Genomic DNA, 24,672 nt, shown 5'->3' with positions numbered 1-24,672 from the left:
ACCAGCCCTGCCAGCTCCCGGCGGAGCCAGATGAGAAGTGGCAGTCGGATGCTGTGGGAAAATCCTCCCCCCGCTCCCATCGAGCTTGCCACCCTTTTGCTCTTTTCGACGGCGCGATTCAAATCCGCAGCCAGCCCTTGAGAGAACACGCGGCGGCATCCGGCCTTTGTCCTGCCCAGGGCGGGAGAAAGGGAATGACGGAGCCCTCCGGCTTTGCTGGATTTGCAGACAGAGACATGCACAGGCTGCCAGTCCAGCCTCTCTGCGCACTGAGACAACGCCAGACCAAGCTGCACACCCCAGAAAAGGAAATTTTTTTTGGCATATCACCTCTGCCAGCTCTCAGGCTTGGCTGTTCTGGGCTCAGGACTTTCCGTGGTGGCACCCAAACTTTGTCCCCTCAGGCTGCGGTGACATTTCCCCTGTTCAAACCTCTGTGTAAAAGCTTTGCTTTTATTTGTGATAAAATCAAGAGGAGCTAAATAGAATTCTGTATCAGTTACCTGTAAAACTTTGAAATAGGGTACTCTGCCGTTATCCAAAACACTCCTGCATCACGGTTTTCATCTGGAAGGTGATGCTGTGTTAAATCCCACTGGGCTTTGCTGTACCGGCCACTTTCTCGAGGTTGGCTCTGGGGTTTTGCTGTCTTGAGGGCTTTTACCATCCCCTGCCCCAGAGCAGACAACCACCATCACCGCCGGATAAAAACTCCTTGGATCTCCTGTTTCTGGTGGTGCTGAGCATCTAAATCCAGGCTGGGGAAGAGAGGAGAGGGACTGTCCTGCCCCTGCTGCTGCTGTGATGCCAGCTAGGAGCGTGACTTATTTCTGACATTTTTATTGCGGTAAAAGCCTTAGTGCAAATGCAAAACAAGCCCTTTCCTCCCCCTGGGAATCTCACGCCTTCTGGGAAGCGAGCACAAACGATGCCAGCGCAGGATCAGGCCAGCCTGAGTCTAGACCTACCAGTACAGTTACAGTACGGCAAATACATCCCGAGGGATCGGTAAATCGCAGGCATTCTGGATCAGCCGCTTATACAACTGTGATACTAATGGTATCTATTAGATAGCTGTTAATCTTGAATAAATGTTTTTAATGATCCGCTGTTTAACATACAATAACTGACGTATTAAATCCCAGTTAAGCTGCGGAGGTCAAGTCATTATCCTGAGCTAACGGTGGCAGGGATGAAGCAGCGACGTAACTCTGGATATTGGGAAAAGGAAACACATCCTTCAAGTGTTACATAGGCTCTGGAAAGGGTTTTCTGGTGTGGGGACCAGCCGATGTCCCTGGGCACTACAGGGAATGGAGCAGTGATGAGGCAGCTCCAGGCTGTGGGCTGAGCATCCCCAAGTGCCCAGGGGCACTCCCCATCCCCATGGAGTCTCATCCACATCGCTCATGGGTTTCTAGGGATTTTCTCCATTTGCACCATCAAGGGGAGGAAATGGGAGGTGAGGAGCAGCCAGAGGGATGCCTCTGCAGGCATCTTGAGTGAGCTGCAGCCAATACAGGGAGAGAAAATGGCAGAAATTGCTGTGAGATACCGGATGCTTGAGCGAGGAAACCCGTTCAAGAACCGCAGCCCAACATCCACCCAAAGCTTCACTTGGTCATGGGAAGCAATAGGTCCTCCAAGCCGGCATCCCTTGGCTGGCAGGCCTCCTCACCTCAGCCACGGCCCTTGGCCAGGTCTGACTTTCCTTCCCGGATCTCCGACGTGGCACAGCGTTCACCAGCCGGCACAGGTGAGACGTGCGAAGGAAAACTTCACACACGGGGAATGGGGCACCAGGGGATTCAGTGCAGCTGCAAACCAGTGGAGCCTTGGCTGAGCTCAGCTCTCCCGTGTCCAGGGCTTTAATTTCCTCCTGCTGCTGATGGAAAAACTACTTCATGCAAAGACATTTATGGGGCAACCCCCTGGCGCTGTGGGTCAGGATTTCTGGGCTCAGTCCCCATATTGGGAATGTGGGAAAACAGTTCAGGCTTGCTCTGCCCGGCGTGCAAGGCAACGGCAAAGCAAGCGCTTGGCATCTTTGGAAGCCGAAAGCATCCCCATCTTCCCGCTGGTAAAAGGGGGCTGAGATGTTTCAGCAAAGCTGCCGGGGAGTGCAGATATCCAAGCAAGCATCTTCGAAGCCCTAGGGTGGAAAAGCAGCTGCTCCGTTCGGAGCAAAGATCCCGACACAAACCTTGGCAGGGAATTTACTGCCGCATCAGAAAACAAACAAAGAAAGAAATAAAAGACACCGAATTTACCCCCCCCCCCCCACCCCGTAACGTGGCAACCGCTCCCCCCGCATCCTCCCTCATCTGTATGCTCCGTCACAGCCCCGCACCATCCGCCGGGTGAGCTCCATGGCAACACCGTGGTCTTTAAACACAGGAGTTTGTGCTGCCATCGCAAACAGCATTAGGCAATTTAATTAAGCAGCTGGCAAAAGGAAAAACTTTGTCTGTTTGAGGCGTTTTATTAAATTCCGGCGTATTATGCAGCTCTGCGCCTTCGCTGTCTGGTTCGAGGGATGGGAGGATGCTCCCGCCCCAGCCTTTCCGCAGCTTCGCCCCCCGGTTAAAAGCCAACAAACCAACCGAGGGCGGGTGGGATGGGGAACCCCCGCATGGGTCCTGCATCCCACCTCCTGCATTCTCCGTGTCCACGGCAGGAAAGCCGTGCTCCTGCCCCGAGCTGCAACCTTCGGTTGTTATCCCCCTGAAAATCATTTACACAAGGCAGGGAACCTCGGAAAGCAGCAGCGCCGGGCTGCAGCTCTGCCGGCTTTTCTGGTGCTTTCTCTCCTCGGTTAAGCCTTGCTTGGTGCAGAGAGACCCGGGGATGTTGTTTGCGGGCCTTCTCCTGGCAGGGAGGGCAATAGCGTTTTTTCTGCTTGTCTAGGAGGAAGCCAGGAGATAAAGAAGCTGCCGGGAGCGTGCAAAGCAAAGCGCTCGGTTGCCTGCACCTCGCTATCGCGCCCATCAGCCGGGAGCCGGCGGGCAGGAGCGGTGCCCGCGTCTTATCTTGCTGCTTCTCTCCCTCAGCTTTGGATGTTTTTTAATGAGGAGGGTTGGGAAATAAGCCTATTGTTGTTGTTCTTTTGCTTTCAGGCTCTGGAAGGGCTGCGGTGGCTCTGCCTGCCTCCAAAATTCTCCCACTGGTCCCTGTGACTTCCCAGAGACGCTGCTGCCAGCTTCAGGCACAGCCTCCAGCCTGCAGCAGGCAGGATTTGGCCCTGCTCAGCCACAAAGTGCCCATGCAGTGCTGAGCACATCCCAGAGCTGCTTTCAGTGCCACACTCATTGCCTGGGGATAAGCAAGGTCCCATCCCACCAGGACGCCAAGAGACCCGGCACCTTGGCGGCCAGGGGGATGCTCAGGGGGGTCCCAGGGTCCCTGGGCTGGGGGTGCCTGCAGAGCAACTTCTCCAAAACATGGCTTGGTGGGGTTCAGGCTTTCTGAAGGTTTATTCCTCTTGGAGAAAATCACCAGAGCCCTTCCCTGCTCCTCATCTCCCTCCTCCTCTTTGATTACAAAAGTTGAGGCCATGGGACCTTGGTGAAGAGCAGCACCGGGGCCGCTGAGACGGCTTCCGTCTCTCCCTGTGACACCCGGAGCCACGGCCAGGCTCATTAGCAGGGACAGGAGTTAAATCCATCTGTGATTTAACGCAAGGTGGCTTTGGAGGTGTCGAGCCAGCGGCACGAGCTCTGAAGGCAGCAGGTTTTCTCCCGTGTCCTGCACGCGGGATGCTGACGCCCATGGGAAGCCTCAAATCTGTCACTTTTTGGCTCGGCAGCCTTGGGACCATCTCCTTTTATCTCCCAGAATTGCAGGGCTGGTCTCCAGGCCGTGGGGTTAACTGGTGCATTTGTAAACGTCTTGCAAAAGCCAAATGGAAAAGCTGTCTGGTCCCCGCTCCGGGTCACCTGAAGAAATAAGAGGCTGGGAAGATGAAGTCTCGGTCTCAGCTCGTAGCTGAATTGTCCTCTACTCTGTAAAATTTGTGTTGTGTAACAAAACCCGTGCTGCATTGCACTGCAGGGCGCTGCATTTTTGGAAGCATCTCCAACGACTGGCATCTTCTCCGGGTGGAGGAGGCTGCCGCGCTGCTCTGGCTGCGGGTGTAGCACCGGCTTTGGTCCGCTGCTTTATTTATTCCCTGATAATCCCCCGCCTGCCACTTGCCCTTTCCGACTGTTGCTGCACTGTGTCGCTGTTTCCAGAGCTATCTCCAGGATCTTCCTCCTGAGTGGCAAGAGCTAATTTAGAGCCCTTCAGCCTGTAAAAGCCATCGCTGAGCCTCTGAGAGCCGAGCGCAGGGTTTCAAACAGTGTTTGCCTCCTTAATCATCCAGAGGCTTTAGAAAACACTATCTGTGATCAGCAAAGCTCCCAGTCCCCGGCACGTGAGGAGCTGTGTAGTCCAATCCCACACCCACAGAGAGATCCTGGTGTGCCAGGATGCTCCAAGCATCCCAAGCCCCTTCATAATGAGCTCCTCAAGTTCCTCCTCCCTGACGTGTTAAATAGTTCAGGTGAGCTCCAGAACTGCCTGGAAAACACCTCCAAGTCTTTCCCAAAGAGCCAGCTACAGACTCACCATCCAAAGCTGGGGGAGTGGGGAGAGCCGGTCCCTCCACCAACACAAAGCACCAAACAAGCGCGGGCCACCACCATGCCCCCAAACACGGTGCATCCTCAAATTCCTGGGCCACACGCGCAGCCCCACGAGCATCTTCAAGCAAGAGGGAGGTGGTGGGGCCACATCCTGGCTGGCGCAAAGCAGAGCAGGAGCCGCATCGGTGCACGCGGCAGAGCCACAAAGCACAAGCGAGCAGCGCCAAAGCCAGGAAGATTCAAACAAGGAAATGGTCAACGCAACAGAGAACAAAACCTGGAGCAAAGCGCCCCACAAGGAGATGGGCTTCTCTTGCTTTCAAAGCCCAAACCCGTTCAGTGCAGCCCATGCCTGGGTACTGTGGCATCGCACGGAGCCGGCAGGCGGAGCAGGGCACAGCATCCCTCCAGCATCCCTTCCACCCCCAAAGCCTCACTCTGTGGGTCGACGACCAGCGAAACCACACCGGACCCCGCAAGCAGCAACGGCTCCGGAGCAGTGTCAGAAAGCCTCAGATCAAGCCCTGCACTGCTGGCATTTCCCTACATCCCCTCGTTTTCCCCCTCCAGCATCCCCTTGCCCTCGTGCCAAGCCTCACAGTGCCCTGGGCAGAGCCTGGCCGCGTCCCCCAGCCCGGTGGGGTTTAGTGTTTGCTTGGCAACCTCCTGCAAGGGGGTAAAGCCGGCAGGAACAGTGCCTGCTGCCTGTCATGGCTTTTTATGCTTCTGCTGCGGGGCTACAGGAGGGACAGAGGGTGAAAACATGCGTCGGAAGAAAGCGGTGTGAAAAAGAGGGAGACGGAGAGAGCCCCCGTGGGCTATGGCACTGCTCTCACTGCCCAAATTCCCATTCAAGTTTCATCTCAAGGGGAATTTCCCCACAGCTGCTGAGCTCCTCTGCGCTCTGGGGAAAGTCCCGGTAGTCCAAAGGGGCTGTAGGGAAACCAGATCAATCCCCGATGGCAGGAAAATCCAGGGGATCCCCAGCTCTGGAGGCACCAGCCCTGCTCCAGCAGATCGTTCCGCCTGCTTTGCTCTTGTCCTGTTTTTCAGCAGGACCTGGGGTGGTGTGCACCCACGGGTGACCCCACGGCTTGTCCCCCACGGTTTCTAGGAGGAGGAGGAGGAGGATGCCTGTGAGCCGAGCCCAAGCCCTTCGCCCACCACAAGCCAGAAACTAAGCAAGACCACCACGGGCTTGCATGGAGAGCCCTGGCCTGGAAAGCAGAGCAGACAGGAGTCCCAGCTGGCCCCGCCAATTCCAGCTAATAAAAAGGATACTTTGCACATCAGGCACTTTGCTGACACGTTAATGAGAGCAAACACAGGCTCCGCCATGCAGATTGGGGGACGCAGGAAAGCAGCCCAGCCTCTGGGCTTTGCCATCATCCCATTCCTGGGGGACATCCCCAGGAGAATCCAGGGAGAATCCCGGGGAGCACGGCCGGACCCTGCCTTGGAGGGCAGCGCCGTGGGGCTCAGCCCTCTCCAATCCACCCCCCCCGGGAGCTCTGGCCCAGATCTGGATAGAAGGGTTAATCCCCCCACCCTTCCTCTTTCCTAAAGGAGCAATTCCACGCTGGGCTGAGTAAAAAAAATAACATGATATCAGAAAAGACCGCAGCACAGAGTCTGAGATACCCCAGCACCGTTGCAGGGCGCCTGTCAGGACTGATCACGGTGACGGCTGAGTTATCAAGAACGGACCTGACATCTCCAAATGAGCTGTTTTGATAGACTTGTCATTTAAAAGGGATCTAAAATAAAATAATAACAATAAAAAACCCAGATGGGAACAGGAAGGGAAATGGAAAACATTTCCCGCTCTGTCCCACCTATTTAAGGGTTCTGGGCTGGGCAGTGGGACGATTTGGCGTCCGGCACCGGCGAGGCAGGAGGGATGCGCACCGAGACTTCGCTAACGCACAGCCACAGCCCGGATTTCCCTCCCAGGTTCAACCCGCAGCCAGGGCGCAGGGGGACTGATGGCCCCCACCGCCATCCACGCGGGACACAAATGGATGGGGGGGTCACACAGCCGGCACGCGGGAGCACGTACACCTGTGAACTTCCCCTCAAAAGGCTTTTAAACTCTCCAGTTTCAAAAACAATGAGGCAGCTCCACGTTTGGTGAAACCGGGCAGCTGGGGACGGCTTCGGCAGGTGATGCCACGCAGACGTCGTGTCATCGGACCACCGCCGTCTGCCCCCGCGTCCGTGCCGCCGCTGCCACGCTCCAGCGGCTCCCGCGGCACAGGGGCGCTGAGCAGGCAGAGCCGCGCGCGCGGTGCTGTGTCTCCTCCAGGCACTGCGCGTACACTTGAGTTACTTAAATAAAATATCGCAGTGTATTATTGCTCTTCTGGAGAGGAAAGTTTGTGAAGGATATGGAGTCCCTCTTGAAAATCGTGTCAAACCGCAGGCAGCGATGTTGCCCTGGCCCTCGTGGGTGGGAGCGGATGGAGCAATCCTGCACCCACGGTTCTTTGGAGCTGTGCAGGGGGTGAAGGCAAAAGCTGCCTGGGTCCCAGCACTGGGATATACAGCATCCCCCACGCCAGAGCTCCCTGGGCGCAGGGCAGGGCTGTGAGCCCACTCCCAGCCAGCCCCTTCCCCTTGCAGCCAGCAAGAGGGGGGCCACAGGGTGCACCCCTGGGGTGGGCACATCCCCCCGAGTGGGTGCATCCCCCCCCAAGTGGGTGCATCCCTGGGACGGGCGCATCCTCCCCGAGCAGGTGCTGCAGCAGCCGGAGCATCTGGGAGCTGCACAGGGGGAAGAGACAGCCCACCACCGACTTGTCTTGGAGGAACTGACAAAATCCTCTTTTTGACAAAACCGCTGAAGCTCCTCTCCGCATGACTGAGCTCTGAGCAGATCTTCATCCCCTCGCGTGGCAGGAGGAGGGAGAGCGGCTGCTTCTGGAGGAACTTTCAGCTGTGTCATTATGGGTTTAACAGGACTGTGAAAAAGGAGAAATCTGCTGTGGGATGTAGGCATGTGTGTGCATTAAGAGCAGAGAGAAATTCCAGAGCCACCTCAAAGCAAAACCCTTCAGCGTTTGCAACCTGCACAAAAGCAACACGCTAAGTTTTTCTCCCTCAAAATGCAGAGCAGCATAAAGGACTTTACCTTTCCAACACCTCCTCTGCAGCCACCTCCGGGGTATTTACACCAAACACAGCAGGGAGAGGAGGGAAGAGCTCAACCGCACCATCCAGGGGCCAAATTTTGGGCCAGGCTTCTCCAAAACCACACGGGCTGCAGATTTACAGCCCTGAGGCTCAGCCTGACATTTCTGATCAGCCCGCCGCAGAGAAGCGCTCCAGAAACCACGTAGAAAAGACGCACTGCTCCTCCACAGCCACCAAGACCCTCCCGCCGGCTGCAAAATATCCGTGATGAGCCCAGTAAGGCCAGGAGTTAACGAGCACAGAGCCCCACTCCTGCATCTCCAGCCTCCCCAGCAAAGCAGCACCACTGCCCAGCACCTGCCCAATTAAATGTGCAGCGCCAGGATGGCTCTGACGAGGTCCTCCTGGCCCTGACGAGGCCCCGTGGTTGCGCGATTGCTGCCAACCCCAGCTCCAGGCTGCCACACCGCGAGCGACGGCTCCGTCAGCTGCCAGTCACCGTCCCGGTGACAGCAGGAGCTGGCACTGGTGACACCGGGATGGCTGCGCCGGGGCACGGCGAGCATCGCTGCAGCGCTGGTTCGGTCACCTTGGGGGAAATTTTGTGATTCCTGGAGTCGGACTGGTCTGTCTGGGCGCGTGAGGAGGGGTCAGACGCTGCGCACGCCGCGTGTAATGGAGGTCACCGGAGCAAGCGGTCGGGTGCTGGGGGCCGAGTGGGTGCACGGGCGCATCGGAGCCCCGAGAAGGCCCGGCGGGAGGTGCTGAGCGGGGTGGGGAGGGAGCTGCCGGCTGCGGCCGAAGGGATGTTGGGCGGCAGGCAGCCTGCTCTGCGCTTAGGGCCTTCCAGTGTGATTTTAATTGTTTCTAGCTTGGAACAAGATGGGCTTCGACCTCAGCTGTGCAAACAGCTAACCAAATCAGCCCAAGACAACCGCAGGGCACGTTAGTCCTCACTCCAGGGAGCGAGCCGGGGGGCTCGGCTGGGACAGGGTGGCAGGAGAAAATAGGGAAGCGAACGGAAGCGGTGGTGGTGCCAGGCACACGCGGGTTAAGTGGCAGGATGCTGGTGGCATGCTGGGCTTCAGAAAAGGGGTGAGCAGGGAATGATTTCACTTATTTTGACTGGCCCTGAAAGTCTTTTAATCTTCACCAAAAGTTAATTGCGAGCAACCCCCTCACCCCAAAACTAGAGATGAGACTTTTCCCTGGCAGGTTGGCTTATGCAGCTGTCATTTCATCTTCCCCTTGCTCATACACTTCCTGCTCTTCCCTCCGCCCCGCGCCATCTCACAACTCCCTGCCTGCCGCTTTTAACGGGAGAAGGCAGCAGGGCTGCAGGATGCAGCGGGGCAGCACTGTCCCAGCGTGGGGCTGGGGGCCATGCTGATAGCTCAACCTCACAGGTTTCAAATGAGCTCTGAAACCAGGTTTCTCTTCATCCAAGGGTCACAGAAAGTACATTTTCCCTTTAAAGCAAAGCTATCAAAACTCACGCCCAGGCCATATTCCAGCCTGGGTGATTATTGCCTGCCAACGCCTCGTTCCCTCTGCAGTTTTAATTGGTGCTATTAAAGAGCCACAGTGCTTCCCCCCAGAAGATGCTCAGGATGAAGGAGCCCTCTCTTTAGTGCTTGTGTTAAAATTATCAGCCCGGGGCTGCCGTATCCCGATGACAACTCCCTGAGCCTGCTTCGTGCTGAGGACGGAGGAGAAGGGAGGCTGCAAGGCTCCGAAAGCAGCGGGGTGGTTACGCAGAGCTCACCCAACTCGGACGGCTTGGCTCGTCCCGACCCCGCCGGGCATCACGCAACTTCCAGCCAAAGCCACGCCACTTGGTATTCGAGACCCGGCAACCACCTTCTTCAATCTAAATTAAGTACTAAAGTGGAAGGCAATTCAGTGAGACCACGAATTCATTAGGAAACGAAGCTGGATCCAAAAGGTGCTGGGGATGATAACACGCCGGGGAGGTGCGGATGGGGAGGGGGGAGCAGGGTGCAGGGATGTACAACGTGAGTTAAAATCAGAAAGGGGAAAAAAAAAATAAAAATCGGTGTGTTATTTGAGATGAAGACATTTTTAAATGACAGCCCCTGCTTCAAAGGGCAAGCGCGACAGGCTAACAGGCTGTGACAAACCAGAATGCACGGACACAGGCAGCCAATTCCCTTAAATAAAACTTTTATTGGCCATGATATCTGAAAACAAGCAGCCCGCAGTAGGGATTAATGGTTTTCCCCATCCTCCCCCAGCGCTCTCCATCCTGGGGAGAGCCGTGGCGGCGGGCCGGGCGCTGCATCCCTGGCTGGCCGGGGGAGGAGGAGCGAGACGGAATCACTTAGCCTTCATTAGGCTGAATTAAAATCAGAAGTGAGATGACAATTACAATTTGTGACCGGCTAATTGTTCACCTCAGAAGCTGATCGTCATGCAGACTGGGAAAATTGTTCGCAGTCCCAGGTGGGTTGGCTTTGGACCCCACTGAAGAAGCGGAGCTCCTGCGGGCGATGCTGCCGGCTCCCCAGCTATCCCAGCCCTGGGATAACGTACCGCAGGCTGCGTCTCCGGGGGTCTCCAGCCAGGCTGCAGAGCCCCAGGGGGCTGGCAGACCCCCAAACCCCCTCGCTGCCTCCGGCTTTAGCACCTGGAGTGGAACAGAGCACCCGTGGGCATCCATCCCCTGCGTTAAGGACCGGAGTGCCTGGCCACGCGGAATGGCAGCGCTGGTCCCCGCTGCCTCCATCGTCCTCACCCTGCGTGGTGGCTCGGTGGATTTGCCTGCAAACCCCCCTCGCTGCCCACCCGGCCGGGGAGGGAGCTGCCTTCCCACTGGATCTTGAGAGCCATCGCTGCTCCGTCCTCCATCCGGCGCTGAGCGTGGTGTGTCAAGCCCAGCTCCCGTCAATCAACCTCCCCCTTCAGAGCATCCTTCTTGATTTTTATCCCCAGGGTGCTCGGGAAAGGGTGTTGTGAGCACTCGGGTATAATTATAGCTTCTAATGGGGCTGCCGGAGAGGGGGAAGGTGCCAGATTTCAGCGGAAACGGAGACCTCCAGCTCCTGCCTTCACTCCGGCTCTCCCACTCCCAGGTTTCTGGCAGGCTCCCTGGCCACGGCGCTCGCTGCGTGGGAGCCAGCTCTGCCGGGGGCTGCGGAGCCTTGGGCTCGCACTGGCCCCGTGTCCCGGGGGCTGTGGGCTGGAGCGCAGCGTGGGGAAGCCGCCCATTGCGATGCTGTGCCCTTTGCAGTCCCCTCTCCCTCAGGCAGTGCCTCAGCGGAGCGACCTTTTCCTTCTCCATCTCCCCAGGTTGCTAATTAGCTGTGAGGTTCACGCGTGTTTCTCTGCTAGCAGGGCGTGTCTCGGCCCCATTTCTCTCCCGTGTTACCATCATCACGGCCACGCAAGACGAAGGGCCAGACGGCGTGAGCAGCAGGCAGCCCCGCATCTCCGCGAGCCAGGTACCACCAGACGCAAGCCTGAAGCATCCCCCACCCCATGCGGCTCCTCTCCTCATGCAGAGACTCCCCCTTGGGGTCCCTGCAAGCCGTGGAGGGGTCCTTTCCCCCGCACAGCTTCGAGACACAAAGGGTTCCCGCAGCTCCCGCAGCCCGGGGGAGGCTTTGGGCAGGGAGCGAGGAGCGCGGCGGCTGCCAAGGGCTGACAGCAGCCAGGCGCTGGGATGCGATAGCTCCTGTGGCTGTACGCGCCTGTTGAGCCGCGACAACATGACAGCAAATGTCGCTCGTAATCCGCACAAGTGTGTGCTTGTGCCTCGCAGCAGTGTGGGTGCTGGAGAGACAGGTGTGCGCCAGGAAATTATGATATATATTTCCGTGCCGTACAATTTCCCCGTGTTGTACACGGCGGGTGCAGCGGGAAGACCCCACAGATCGCTACGGTGGGAGGAAACGCCGCCAGCCTGCGGGAAGAACGGCTCCTCGTTAACCATTTGGGACAAGATCTTCAAAGGGCTCATCTCCCGCACGCCCGCCTAAGTGATGCAGACAGCTCTGAAGCTCTGGACATTGAGTCCTTTTGAAAAATCAAGCCAGTACCGCATAGGAGCCAAGAGTGAAGAGGGATGCTCATATCTCTTCCATTTATTTCTTCATCTCTCTAATCAAACAAACAAGTAGCATGCCTAGAGCTCCTGCGGGCAGGCGGAGGCTGTTTGAGCCCCCCTCCCCAGGGATGTTCAAGCCCAGAGGAAAGCATCTATCTCTCTGTGTGGCTCCTGGCTGCTCAGGCACCCCAGGGTCCCCCCAGCCCCCTTTGTGGGCATCTCAGGCCCTAAAAGCAGCGGTCCGAGGGCCGGGGTACCCGTGGTGCTGGCAGCACGACTGCAGATGCTGCCTGTGCGGTATCAGCCCCAGTGACCTTCCCCAGCAGATTGGCGTGCAAACGGGATCGATGGATCACCCTCGGCATAGCCTGGGGGCTGCGGTGGGGTGGGGGGTGGCTCATTTACACAGCGGCCCACTCAAACCTCTCCCCCTTTCCTCTTACCCACGCCAAGGCCAAGGGCAGCATCCTTTGGAGAGGGGATGCTCCGGGCAATGTCAAAGGCTTTTGAGCTCTGCAAACCAGCCGTGAAACAAATCTGAGCTACGGGCTCTGAAACAAGGGATGTCGCTTGGGCAGGGCACGTCCACATCCTTCTGCTGGGCCCCAAAATTAGGTCCCTGGAATAAGGCATCCCAGTGGGATCATGAAAATACCAGTGGCAAGCGGCTCGGGGCAGCCCAGAGTGCTGGATCAGATGCAGCCGCAGTGGTCCGGTCCTGGTCCGGAGCCCAGGAACAGCCAGGGGCTGCTCCAGCCTGTCGCCCTGGGATATTTTAGGAAGCAACATTCTGCCACCACAGTGTTTTGGTGTCAGTCCCTTTAGAGGGCTCTTTATCCTTTCTACATGAGGGGAGGGTGGGGAGGAACAGGTTGTTGAACAGAGCTTAAAAATAGGAAAGAATTCCTGAGAATAATTAAAATCTAAGCCGCAATAGGATCTCTCCTGTTATTTCTCTAGAGATGTCTGTTGTTGGAAGCAATATTTCTTCAGCTAAGCAGCATTGCTGCAGGCAGGGAGTGTTGCACAGAAGACGGTGCCAAGAGAAGAGGCGAGGGCCAGGGGACCAGGGACCTCACTCGGCTGTCGTTGTACCGGTCCCTTGCCATCTCCGTCTCATTCGTCTTTTCATTCATGGACTAAACTGCTCTTCCAGGAGCGATGGGAGCCAGGGGCTCGCTGGGACAGCTGGCCACCTGCGCTGTGGTGACCAGATGGGGCAGGGTTCAGCACCAGCAAAGCAATGGGCAGGCGATGGGAGCATCAGTGGGTGGGCAGAGGAATGGGGTCACATCACACATGCGAAATGACGCTAGGGCAGCAGCAGCCAGAGCCCAGCCCTGCTCCCTTTGATCTTCAGCAGAAGCAAGGTCAGGGTGGCAACGCGGCTGCTTGTAAGGGCCGTGAAATCAGGCTAATTTCTCATTACCGGGATGTCTCTCGCTGTTATCCTGCTGGCACATTCTGGCCTCCTTGGGCCGCGTGGCTGTGATGAAGGGCTGGAGTTACAAAGCACCTCCTGAGGGCTTGGTGACCCCACGAGTGACACAAAAGAGCATTTCTGTGGTGGCTGCAGGAATGCGAGACGCTCCCGGCGGGGCTGAGCCTGCCCTGTGCCCTCCTGGCATCCCCCCCTGCTTCCTACCAGACCACATCCTGATGAGCTGCTGCTCCGTTGCCATGATGCCCCTGGAGATGCCACAGGGACAAGAGGTCCCTACCAACCCACCCTGGGACAGTGAGAGATGGTTTGGATCTCCCTTCCCCGTGCTGCCGACCCACAGCAGCCTCGCCGCGTTCAATGTCTGGGCTCGGTGGCCACGGGACAGGGCGAGGATGAGGCAAGCTCCAGCAACAAAAAATGCAAGGAGAAGAGCAGATCCAGGCTGGCGATGACCCATCAGCCAAGGGGAACAACCCCCTGCCCCAGTGCTGCAACAGCTTTGTCGCTGACCCTAAAATCACCCAAGCCGTCCCATGATTTTATCTGAGCTTCAGTGCACGCGGGTTTCTGCTCAGGGTTGAACATTTTGGCCGCTAATTGCAAACCCAACGTTGCAGCAGCTTATTAGGACACGACGGCCAGAAAGAGCACGTCGGTGATATTAAAGAGTTGGACATGGAGCTGTTCCTGGTTGTGCCGGTAACTTCATCCCCTTGGTCTCTCCATGCTGTTTCCCGTGTGCCACATGCGTGGCAGCCTCTCTGCAGGAAAAAAAAATCCAAGGCAGGTGGCTTGCGTGGCTTGTGCCTCCAAAGGAATTGGGCAGGAAAGCCCAGAGCCGCACGCTCGCCTGCTGAGGACTGGGCTGACAGCCCCGTGCTGCTCCCAGGGCCCACGTACGGGTTCAGTAGCCAGAAACGGGCCCCCAGGTGAGGGCAAAAAGCATCAGCAAATCTCTGACAAAGCCTCCGAACGTTTGCAAAGCCAACCTTGGCCTTGCCCGGGTCCAAGTCCTGCTTTCAGCTGGAGGGAGCTGGGCAGCCCTGCCCAGGGCATTGCTCCAGCCTTGCAAACCGCTCAGTGATGTTCATGAGCAGCTAAGCAGTGCTTAATCCACCCGAATAAAGCTGGGCGAGGTATTACTTTTGGTTTTAAACATGGATTTTAAAAACAGTGAGTTGATTTTCCTTCTGTGCTGAATTTCACGGCGGAAAAGCTCGGATGTCCTACCAGCATGGCTGGAAATATAACACTGAAGTCACATCTCAGAGTGACCATCCTCATCATCCTCATCATCATCCTCAAACCCTGCACCAATGTGGGGGTTTGCCCAGTCTGGGACCCCTCTTGCTTCTCACGGGGCTGTTGCTTTCCCCACCGGCTGGCTCCCACCCAGCAAGAGCCATTCCTCTCCAAACCCCGCGGCCCTCCAAGCCTGCTCTCAGCCTCGCCGGGGAAAAAACAAGCTGTGATTTAGCACCTGCCTCTTGCAAAGGGCTGGTGGGGGGCTCCTGCCTCTGCTGCTCCCCCGGAAGCACCAAGGGTGCTGTGCCTGGAGCTGGGGGCAGCACCGGGACAGCCCCCCAAGCCCAACCCAGGCTCTGGCACCGCAGGGATGCGCCTGCTCTTAGGAGTGAGGGGAAACAAGTCAACATCCGGCAGCAGAAAATGCTGTAGATCAGTGCAAATGCCAATAAGTCATTAGGAATGATAAGAAAAATGTACGGTTGCCATAGCAACTGCCAGGCACGGCTTTGGGGCTGCTTCACCCCTTCCTCAGGCGCAGAGCAGCTCGAGGTGGGGATGGAGGCAGAGCCCTGTGCCCCACGAAGCCACCGCAGCAGGGAAGGGCTTGGTGAGCTAGGGTTGGCAGTGTCAGCATCACCCTTACGGGTTTTGGGGGTGCTGAGCCCCTCCTGGGGAGCGGTGGGGCTTTGCCACCAGCAGAGAGCCCAGAGACGCTTTCCAACGGGATGGGCACTGCTTGGTCCTTTGTGAACCGTGGGGCTGACCCTGCCATCAGGAGCCAAGGGGGTTGCGCGTCCCCTCCCGCGCCCACGCACCGGGGAGGAACCTCCTCCCAGCCCCCAAATCTCCACGTTTTCTGCATTGGGATCCGTGCCCCCCCACGCCGGTGGGCACTGCCCTGCCCGTGGCCAAACCTATCAGCTCCACGGCTGATAAAGGTCCCTCCCCAATCTGAGGGGGATGGAATAACCCTGCATGGCTGAGGAATTGTGCTTATTCTTGGCAAAATGCACTTCCAGTTTGTTTGAAATTAAGTGTTCTCACTGAGTGGTGGGAGCCTGGGGACGAAGGGAACTGGTAGTGGAGAGGGAATTAGCCCGTGGGAGCAAGCCTGTGGTGAGCCAGGGTGATGCAGCCGCTGGCTCTGCTCAGTTTGAGGGATGCTGGGCTGGAGCCAGAGGCTTTGAGCAGAGGAGTGAGCCTGAAGTCCCACGTCTGCAGGAAGGATGAGCGTTAAGGATTGAACGGTGCATCCCGGCAGCTCCTTCCCTCGTCCCCCTCCTGCTAATTGCAAAGCGCTCCGCTTTCCAGGGCTGCTATGCAACAGGAAAACCTGGTTCCTCTCCTCATCGCGCCCAGCGTGTCATGAGGGCCAGCTGTCACCCGACAAGACAAGGCTCCCCACGATCGCCGAGCCACCGCCTCGCCCAACGCGAGTCCATGGAGCACGGGCAGCGCGTGAGAAGCTGCCGCTCTCCCATCATCTCCAGAAATCACAGCCCTCGCTGGCCCCACGCGCATCCCCCCCTCCCTGCACCGCAGCTGCGCGTGGCTGGCGGAAATGTCACCCACTTTGTCTTTAATTCACAAACATCCTCTCCCTCCGGGGATGTTTTATTTATTTATTTTTTTTTAACGTTTATTCACAGAATTAGATCTCTTCTGAGTTTCCATGAGCGGCTCATCGCCTCTTACTCATCCCGGGCCGCTGCGGGGATCGGGGAGCTGCACCGTGGGGCAACCCCGCAGCGGCGCGGGAAGGGCAATGCCCTGTGCAGGCAGCCCCGAGGGCAGGAGGGGGGCAGCGGGGTGACCCCCTGCCTCCACCCCCTCTGCAGCCGGTGCAAAGGGCTTCTCAAATCCAAGGATTCAGCCCTTGGAGGCAGGAGCCACATCCAATTCTCCATTGCCTCCCCTTGCAAAATTCCCCCTGCCTCCCCGCTGTGGTTTTTAAACCCACTCAGCTCTCAGCTCTGCAACTCTATTATTTACAGGCACTGCCTGAGGAGACCATCCCCACCAAGGACACCGGGAAAAATAAGATGGCACCAAGCCCTATGCAGGGAGGATGGAGCTGTGTCCAGCTCTGCCCCACGGCAGCCCTTCCGGAGCGGGGCTGGGGTCCCTGGCTGAGCGGGAGCAGGATGCCGTGCTGCTGGGCGGCTCCACGAGGCCGTAGCGCATCACCCCTTCCAAGCACACTCGCCGTTTCCCAGGAGAAAACGATGCCGCTCTCCTCCCCGTCCTCGCTTAAAACCATAAACCAAAGCAAAATGCATCAAGCTGCCCTGCCGCTGGGTGCGAGCCCCCGGCTCCCCGCGGCCCCCGCGGCGCAGAGCTGCAGCAGTCTTGCCGCTGCCAGCCTTGGGCAGAGATTTTGGCGTGATAAGTGATGGCTTTCAGACATCAACAGCCCTGCGCATTTAACTTCCCTTAAAAACGGAGGAAAACAGGGAAAACGCGTGCGCGTGCCGAGCCGAGGAGGACAACAGTGGCCAAGGAAGAGGGGATAACGGGGTAGATCTGCGGCTTCCCAGGAGGGTTTAACCAGCAAAGAAGGAGCCAAAGAAATACTAAAAAGCCGTAAAGCTGTCTGGAGAGTGTCACTGAAATCCCTTTTGTCTCATTTAACAGCTTCGTGAAGAGGAAAGAACAACAAGCGACTTCAGCACGGAGCAGGACGTGGGCGCTGAGCCCTGGCCTTGCCTCTCCGTCCTTCCAAATTCCCAGCACAAGGACGAATCCTGCCGCACATTGGGAACCAGGGGACTCATCGACCCCGTGAGCTGCGTCGCGCTGCCGGAGGGTTGGAGCACGCCGAGACCCGCGGTGCTGGGGACGGCCCGCCCGGCTCCGTCGCCGGCTTTCGGCAGCACCGCGGAGGAGTTGGGAAAAGCGACTCAGAAATAGGACGTGGCAGGATTTTCAGCCTTCGCCTCAAAACGCAGCTTTGACCGCAGGAATTTGCAAATTCGGATCAAACGCTGCAGCCCCTTTTTGGGCCAACTTGTCTGAAGTCCAAAAGGGCTTTTCAAGACCAGCAAGCGGCTCCGGTTATGCGTTGCCAAACAGTGGTTTGAACAACCAAACCATTGAATTACATTTAACAACCAAACTGTGAGCGAGAGACAGACGCCCAAGTGAAATGCTTATTCCAGCACAAACCAAATGGGTTCAGTATTTAATGTTTCACAAATAGGAAAAAACCCCATTTTTTTTCCTTTTCAGGTGACCAGATACTAGTTGTTTGGGGTTTTTTTCTTCCCCTCCCCTCTGTATTTCCAGGTTGTTCATCTCCAGACACAGGACAGAGCAGGGGCAGGAACTTCCCTGGGCTTTGGGGCAAAGATGCTCTCTGTCCCCAAAGGGAGAGAGCTGGAGGTAGTTCTCTGCCGTTGGGAAAGGCTGGTTAAAACGCAAAACCCCTTTTACGCTGACAACAAATTCCTCGCTGATGAAGGCTTTTAAATTCAAAGCAAGTGTTATTAAGTCTCACAGAAGCACAACGGCCAGTCTTAGCAGAAAACAATTTTCTCGGCTTGAACCTGAAAGCAGACTCGGCTCAGCTTTGGTCAACAGGATGGACAAAGCCGGTCACGCTCCGACCTCGCACGCCAAATTTAATCTTGGAGTGATTTTTTTTTATGGCTGGGTATAAATGCCACAAAATATGGTTTTATAATAGCGCCTGGGATAGGCTTTGAGAGGAGAGGGTCAGGAGATATCGGAGCAGTTATAAGCTGCTGGAGGGGAGAGCTGGCATTAATTCTGAGTAGAGTTGGTGAATAATTTATCACAAGTAATTTATTGACTAAGTTTGTCTCTCTTCCCTGTCTGGGTGAAAAGCACCCCAGCGCAGAGAACCAGCACAGGACTTAGGCACCACTTAAGTCCCAATTAAGCCCTTTGTGAATTGTCTGGGAACAGATCCCAATTTTCCCATATTTATTTGTTATTCAGAATCAGGCGCCAAATGGAGCCGGCACATAATTCCTGCTCCACGGCGTGTTTGCAAACAGTGCCCTGGGAGCACGCGCCGCGAGGACTCCAGCCATTTCGAGGGGGCAGGGGGGTTACCCAGGCCCCCATCCCTCCCCCACTGAGGTGGGACCCCATTTCTATCTCAAGGACCCCCACGCTCTCACCACTGCTGGGGGCATTGAGCAGGGGAAGGCAAGGGGTGCTGGGGCCACCAGCCCCCTGCAACCAGAGCAATTTTCTCAGCCATTTATTGCCTTCCTAAAACCCACCCATCGGAACAGCCTTTTACAAAGCCCACTATAAATATATTTATCACTAAATACTCTCTGCTGTCAGCAACCGCTAAACATATATTTCACCGCCTATGCGCTGGCTGATGTCCTGGAACAGTGTCAGATCCCCGGTCCAGCCCGGGAGGGATGCTGGGAGGGACACGTGTGGGGACCGATGTGCAAAGCCCCCAGGCACGGCTGTGGGCCAGTGCAGCAGGAGGGATGCCCCGGGCTCCACGAGGCACCCACGACTCAAAAGCATCACCAACCAAACCCTAAATGCAAACCCAAAGTCCCAGTGCAGAGCCTCAGCGACACAGACCGTCTCCCTTCCGAAGGAGAAGTTTTAAACTCATCTAATTTTAATTTTTTTTTTCCTGCTGCTCTCCCAGCAAGCAGCTGTAATTCTCCTTCTCGTGGCTTTCCGCAGCCAGGGCTGGGGGCAGCTGCAGCTTTCAGCACAGAGCACAGGAGAGGGCATTCCCCTGGCTCGAGAACCACAATTCTGTTTCCAAGAGGAGAACCACAGTCACAGGTACCTCCCGCGCATGCCGAGCAGAAGAAGAGCGACCGTCAGTCAGTGCCAGGGGCCTCGTGCCTCATCTCTGGGGAAGAGCGGTGAAACAGCCCCTCAGCGTGTTTCCTGGCAAAAAGGATGTGAGAGCAAGGAGGGAGGGTGGTGGTGAGATTCTGTGTGCGAGGAAGGGATCTTACTGGCTCTGGGCTGGCATCTCTGCTCTTTAGGGAATCAGCCACATGCCAACAGGAACGCTGTCCCATGTGCGGCTCTTGGGTCAGAAGGGAAGAAGCATTAGTGACCAGGGTCTGCCCTGAAGGTGGTTCAGGAGATACATCATCTGCTGGGAATAAAAGAAGGGAGAAAGCCCTGTGTTCAGGCTTGTATACATTCGGAGAGGTGCTGGTAGCATGGTAAAGTTCCCATCCGTTAAAGTGCCCACCTGGAAAGAGCTCTGGACCTTTCTCCATCCCTGTCCTAGCCAGGGAATTTAGGCTCCCATCCCTAAATGGCAGCGATCAGCTACAGCAAGGACAGATCCTCTGCTGCTGTGAGCCAGCACGGCTCTCCGAAGCCGAAGGAGCCGCGCCTGGTTAGAGCAGGCAGAGCTCTGCTCCGTGCTGGGAATCAGAAGCCCCACGGCAGCTCCTTTGAAGCACGGAGCAGAGGGGCTGCCCCGGCTCCCCCGGGAGGCAATTGTAGAGCTTAATATAGAGTGCTGGGGGGAAAGCCATTTCCTGATGCTCTGACAACCCCAGCAAGGTGGGATGGGTTTAGGCAGGGGTCCTGCCTAACTCACCACACCCTTCCCCTGCAATTCCAGGGGGAATTTGCAGGCTCTGTGATCAGTATTGGCACAGCTCAGCCCCGGCAGCTGATGCTGAGCTGCTTGCTTTACATTGCAGAAGATAAAAGGGGTCCCACCCAAAGGAAGGGGGTTAAAATGGCTGAGGAGCAGAGATTCGTCCCCAGGTTTGGCCAGCTCCCCACACCAGCTCCCAGTGCCCACAGAGAGGATGCAGGGCACTGGGTCTGTGCCAGGAAAAGGAGCGTGGGGAAGAGCTGTGTCCCTAGCAAAGAGGCTGGGCCAGCAGGACCAGTATCCTCTGCCACAGGGAGCCAGGATGGGAGCTGGATGATGGTGCCCCATGTCCCAGGTGGGAGCACCCTGATGGACACCCCCAAGAGAAGCCCTGTAGCAGGGAGCGGTCAATGCTCCGGGAAACTTGTGATGAGCCAGATCTCATCACCCTGCAGCCGCACGGTGCTCAGGCTTTTAGAACAGCAGTGAGACATTTCCTTCCCAGCCCTGCTACGAGCTCTGCGTGCATCCAGGCTGCGGGATCAGGGCTGCTCATCCTCAAAGCAGCGGCAGGGGCTGGGTCCTGGCTCAGCAGCAGCACAGCATCCGTGTGTAGCTCCTGAGCCCCCAGCCCTGGGAGATCACTGCTTGAGGAACCAGATCCTCGTGCTCCAAGGTGATAGCAGCACCTACGCGCAACTTCCAGCAAAAGCCTCCCTGGAAACACTGCTCCAAGGGTCCTTGCCCAGAGCACCCCCTCCTCTTTGGGGTCCCACTTCCAGGCTGCGACAAGCCCTGGGGGTCAAAGGGCTTTGCCCCCTCCTCACTCATGGGAGAGAGGGGCATTGCTGAGGTCTCTTAAATCCTTCCCCCCCCCCCCCGGCTCTGGCAGGAAGCAAGAGGAGGTGGGGAGGGTCCAGCACGCAGACCCCCAGCAGCCCTGCTCCCCACCCCTCCCAAGGCTGGCAGGGCACAGCCGCGCACACCACGGCCGCTCTGCACCGAGGTGCAAGCACGGAGATTGTGGGTGGGTGCGTGTCTCCTGTGTGGCTGTGTTGGGGAGGTGCATACACAGAGGAGCAGGGTTAGGTAGACACAGAACCAGCACAGAAATCATTGAAATGACACCACGGGCACAGGGCGGCTGCTCCCAGGTTTGCTTTGCCATTGCCTTTTGCCTTCCACCCCCTGGATACCCATGGGTGGGCTGAGGAAGGTGGCTTGCAAAGGAAGGAGGGAGACCAAAGGACCAATTTCGTTTATTTAACACAGCCTCTTTTCTATACTTAACTTATTTTCCACAGAGCTCAGGCACAGAGGGGTTAACGTGTTGAAAGTGCAGCTCCTGGCTGGATCGCATCCTGCCAGTTCCCTGTGCCAGGCTGAGTTTCAGTCTCAGCAGCACCATCCCCAGCGCATCGCCACGGGGCTCGCCTCGGTTACCCCACATTCCCATCGGTGCCTGGGCGAGGATCGACTCGATCCCAGAGGAGTTTCCAGGACCGGGAATCCAGCTCTCACCATCAGTGCGGAGGGAAACCTCCTTTCCCTCGGTTCACGCACTCCTTGCTCCCTCCTGGACCACACACCAGCGAGGCACCCATGCTGTGTGCGTTTCCTATTTTCACCTGCTTTTCTTTCTTTTATTTGCAAAAATACGTCATTTATCCTCCATACCAGAGATCAGCGAAAGCAAAGCTCTGGAAGGAAAGCCAAAAAACAAACAAACCAACCCAAACTGCCAAGCAGCCAGCTTTATGTTACAGACCCCCCCCCACCACCACCCCACCCCCAGGCACAGGAGCCCCCCCAAAGTCACAACCGACCGACAATAGCGGGGCTGGAGCCCAGCTTACCCTTGGACTCTCCTCCCGTCTCCCAGCGCCGCTGTCATCCGCCTGCCCGCTCCCCGCCACAGCTGCCCGCACATCTGGCTCGGCACAGCCCCCGCCAGCAGACAAAGGGCTGGGGTTGCGTTGGACCTGCCAAAGCTGAGGTGTCCGTCCTCGTCCCTTTGGGGGTGAGGGGACAGGGACAGCAGGTCACCCCGTGCCAGCCTGTCCCCACACTCGCCCTCAGCGCCCGGTCTGGAGGCAGCGGGGAAAGAGCATCATCATCCTCCTCCTCCTCCTCCTCCTCCCTTCGCACGGCTCCTTCGCAGCCGCACGCTCGCTGCTCCCCGCTGCCTGCAAACGCTCTCCCCTCCTCCTCCTCCTCTCTTCTCTTCTCCCCTCCCTTTCCCCATCCTCCTCCTCCTCCTCACTCCAGTCTTGTCGCCACGACGTGCCACCCACCTGAATCAGCTCCTGCCAGCTGCACGCTTAACTCCTGCGGCTCTAGCCAGCGCCCGAGGGCAGCCCCGGCACCCCCCCAGCCCCTCGCAGGACCAGATATAAAAAGCTCCCGCGAAGGCTGAGCCGGCTGCTCGCACCCCTCAGCATCCGCAGAGCATCCTGCAGCCGAGCCCGCTGCGGCACCGGGGTCCCCTCCCCACGGGCTGGGGTCACCGAGCCAGGGTGGGCAGGGGGTTTCTCCCACAGCCCTACGTTAGGAGGGAAGTGGGAGACTAGATGGGGTGGACTTGTAGCCCAAATTCCTTCCTGGCCACCAGCACCCAAAGGGCTTTCTTTGCCCTTGGAAAGATCTGGCTCTGTGTTGTCCCTGGCACCATCCCCAGCACACCCAGGGTGAGAGCGTGGGTGCCCCTTGGGGTTTTGTGGCACCTCGAGGTGGCTGGGTCCCTAAGCAGGACATGCTGCTCACCTCCCCTGGAAAGGGATGCTTGGAGACTCTTAACCTTGAAAAACACTGGGGAAGAGCTGCCTTCTGCTTTGCTCTGTCTCGGATGGAGAGATCCAGGGTGCCAGTCACCCATCACCCATCCTAAGAGGTGAGGGGTGGAGACCTCTTCACACCCCATTGCAACGCAGGGAGAGATGTCAGAGCCAGGCACAAACGTGAGGCTCTGACAACGGCAGGATGCGGGGTGGGTGCAGCAGAGCACCCCCAGCTTTTGTTTGCTTTCCAGAAGCCGCTCCGCAGAAAGGCTTTTCCCAGCCCCATCCAGGGGCTGTCAGAGCCCCGTAGATGCCACACGCCCCGGGAGCCACAGTGGCCGTTGAGTTCCCATTTCACGCTCAGGAGCGAGAGCAGAGCTGGGGCTCTGGCTGGTTCCCAGAGCGTTTGCCTGGGGCAGTGGGCTGGACCGCAGAGGATGGAGAACAGACGCGCACACACGAGAGAGCCAGAGAAGCAGAAGAGGAGAGATTGGAGTGACCTGATTTAATTGGCAGGACTTCAATAACATGAAATCCCTGCCCATGTGCCCAAACCAAATGGGTGACATTCTGGCACGTTGGCCCCCATTCAGCAGAGCGTTTATGCAGATACTTAATGGGAACACATGCTTAATGTTAGCCTCACTCCAGTGCTCTGCAGCATCAACTGAGAGGCAAAGAGGGGTCTCAGCTGGAAGCTCCCCTCTTGGCTTTTCAAACAGCAAGAGGTGAAATGTGAGGCTTTATCCAAATACTGGGGGTGCAGGGCCATGCCTCTGCATTTTGAAGAAAAAAACAAAAACAAAAACCAAACACACAAACCAAAGCCAGTTCTCTCCTGAGACTCTGGAGCTCCCAGTCAGCAGGAGAAGCCCTTCCACACGGTCTTTGTGCTGGTGCCCACAGTCTGCTGCCTCTGCCAGGGCTGTGGGTACTTAGAGGGAATAGAGGATGGGATCACTTTTGGTTTGCGAGCCCCGCTGTGCTGGGGGGCTGGCAGGGCACCCTCCCCTCCCACTGAACCTGAGGCACAGGAGCCAGCTACACCAAGCCACCGCAAACCGTTCAGTGCCCATCCCCAGTGCTGCATCCTCCTGTGCGTGCAACGCAACATGCATGGATCGCCAGGAGCAAGAGGGAAGCGCTGCCTCTCACTTTCCATGGTGCAGGAGGCATCTCCAGTCCACCCCAGGCTGCTGCACCAAGCACTTTGTTTCTTTCAAGGGTGCATCAGTGCTTGATGGTGGCTCTTGACCTGTCTGCTTCAGGGCTCAGCCACACAGCTGAGCTCAGGGCTGGCGTCAGCTGGGGAGGAACGGGGAAAGCTTTGCGTGCCCTGGCCCCTGTAGATGCTCCTGCACTTGACTGGATCCCTCTGCAACACCCTGCAGCTCCTGGGGATGGTTTTCAGGGCACCCACAGCCCCTAAACATGGACCTGGAAGAGATGAGGCAGGAGCAGCTCCCTTCCCAGCTGCCAGGGTGCCATCGATCGGAGCAGCCGATGCTGCAGAGACCTTGCTTGGGGCAGGACTGATAAGCAAACTCCACAGAAACAGCTGAATCCACGTGAACCGCACAGGGCTTTCATCCAAGGCTTGGTGGAAGCATTAAGCCCAGGTCATTTAATCGCTTCTCATTCCAACTACAAAGGTTCAAAGGTGCTTGTCTGGTCTTAAGACTAATTGAGTTTCAGCTCCCTGCACAGTCTCAGGCAGGTTCCTTACTCAGTGACCCCACTCCCATTTGCAGGGTGGGGACACTAGTGTCACCTCACTCCTGGTGACATCTCCTGCCTCGCAGGGTGGA

At 57.3% G+C, this 24,672-nt stretch overlaps 1 protein-coding gene across 1 annotated transcript in view; it reads right to left on the bottom strand.

Annotated features, from left to right (window-relative positions):
• Positions 1-22,246, bottom strand: part of LRRN2 (leucine rich repeat neuronal 2) — a 29,720-nt gene extending 7,474 nt beyond the window's left edge. Inside the window, exon 1 of the mRNA XM_086765587.1 lies at positions 21,944-22,246. The gene's annotated coding sequence lies outside the window, so the exon portion shown is untranslated. The remainder of the gene's footprint in view (positions 1-21,943) is intronic.
• Between the last annotated feature and the right edge of the window lie 2,426 nt (positions 22,247-24,672).

This window comes from Chlamydotis macqueenii, chromosome 23 (assembly GCF_036417535.1).
Source record: "Chlamydotis macqueenii isolate bChlMac1 chromosome 23, bChlMac1.mat, whole genome shotgun sequence".
NCBI classification, from domain to species: domain Eukaryota; kingdom Metazoa; phylum Chordata; class Aves; order Otidiformes; family Otididae; genus Chlamydotis; species Chlamydotis macqueenii.
Note: the sequence above shows the minus strand (reverse complement) of the source record. Positions and strands in the feature narration are given on the sequence as shown.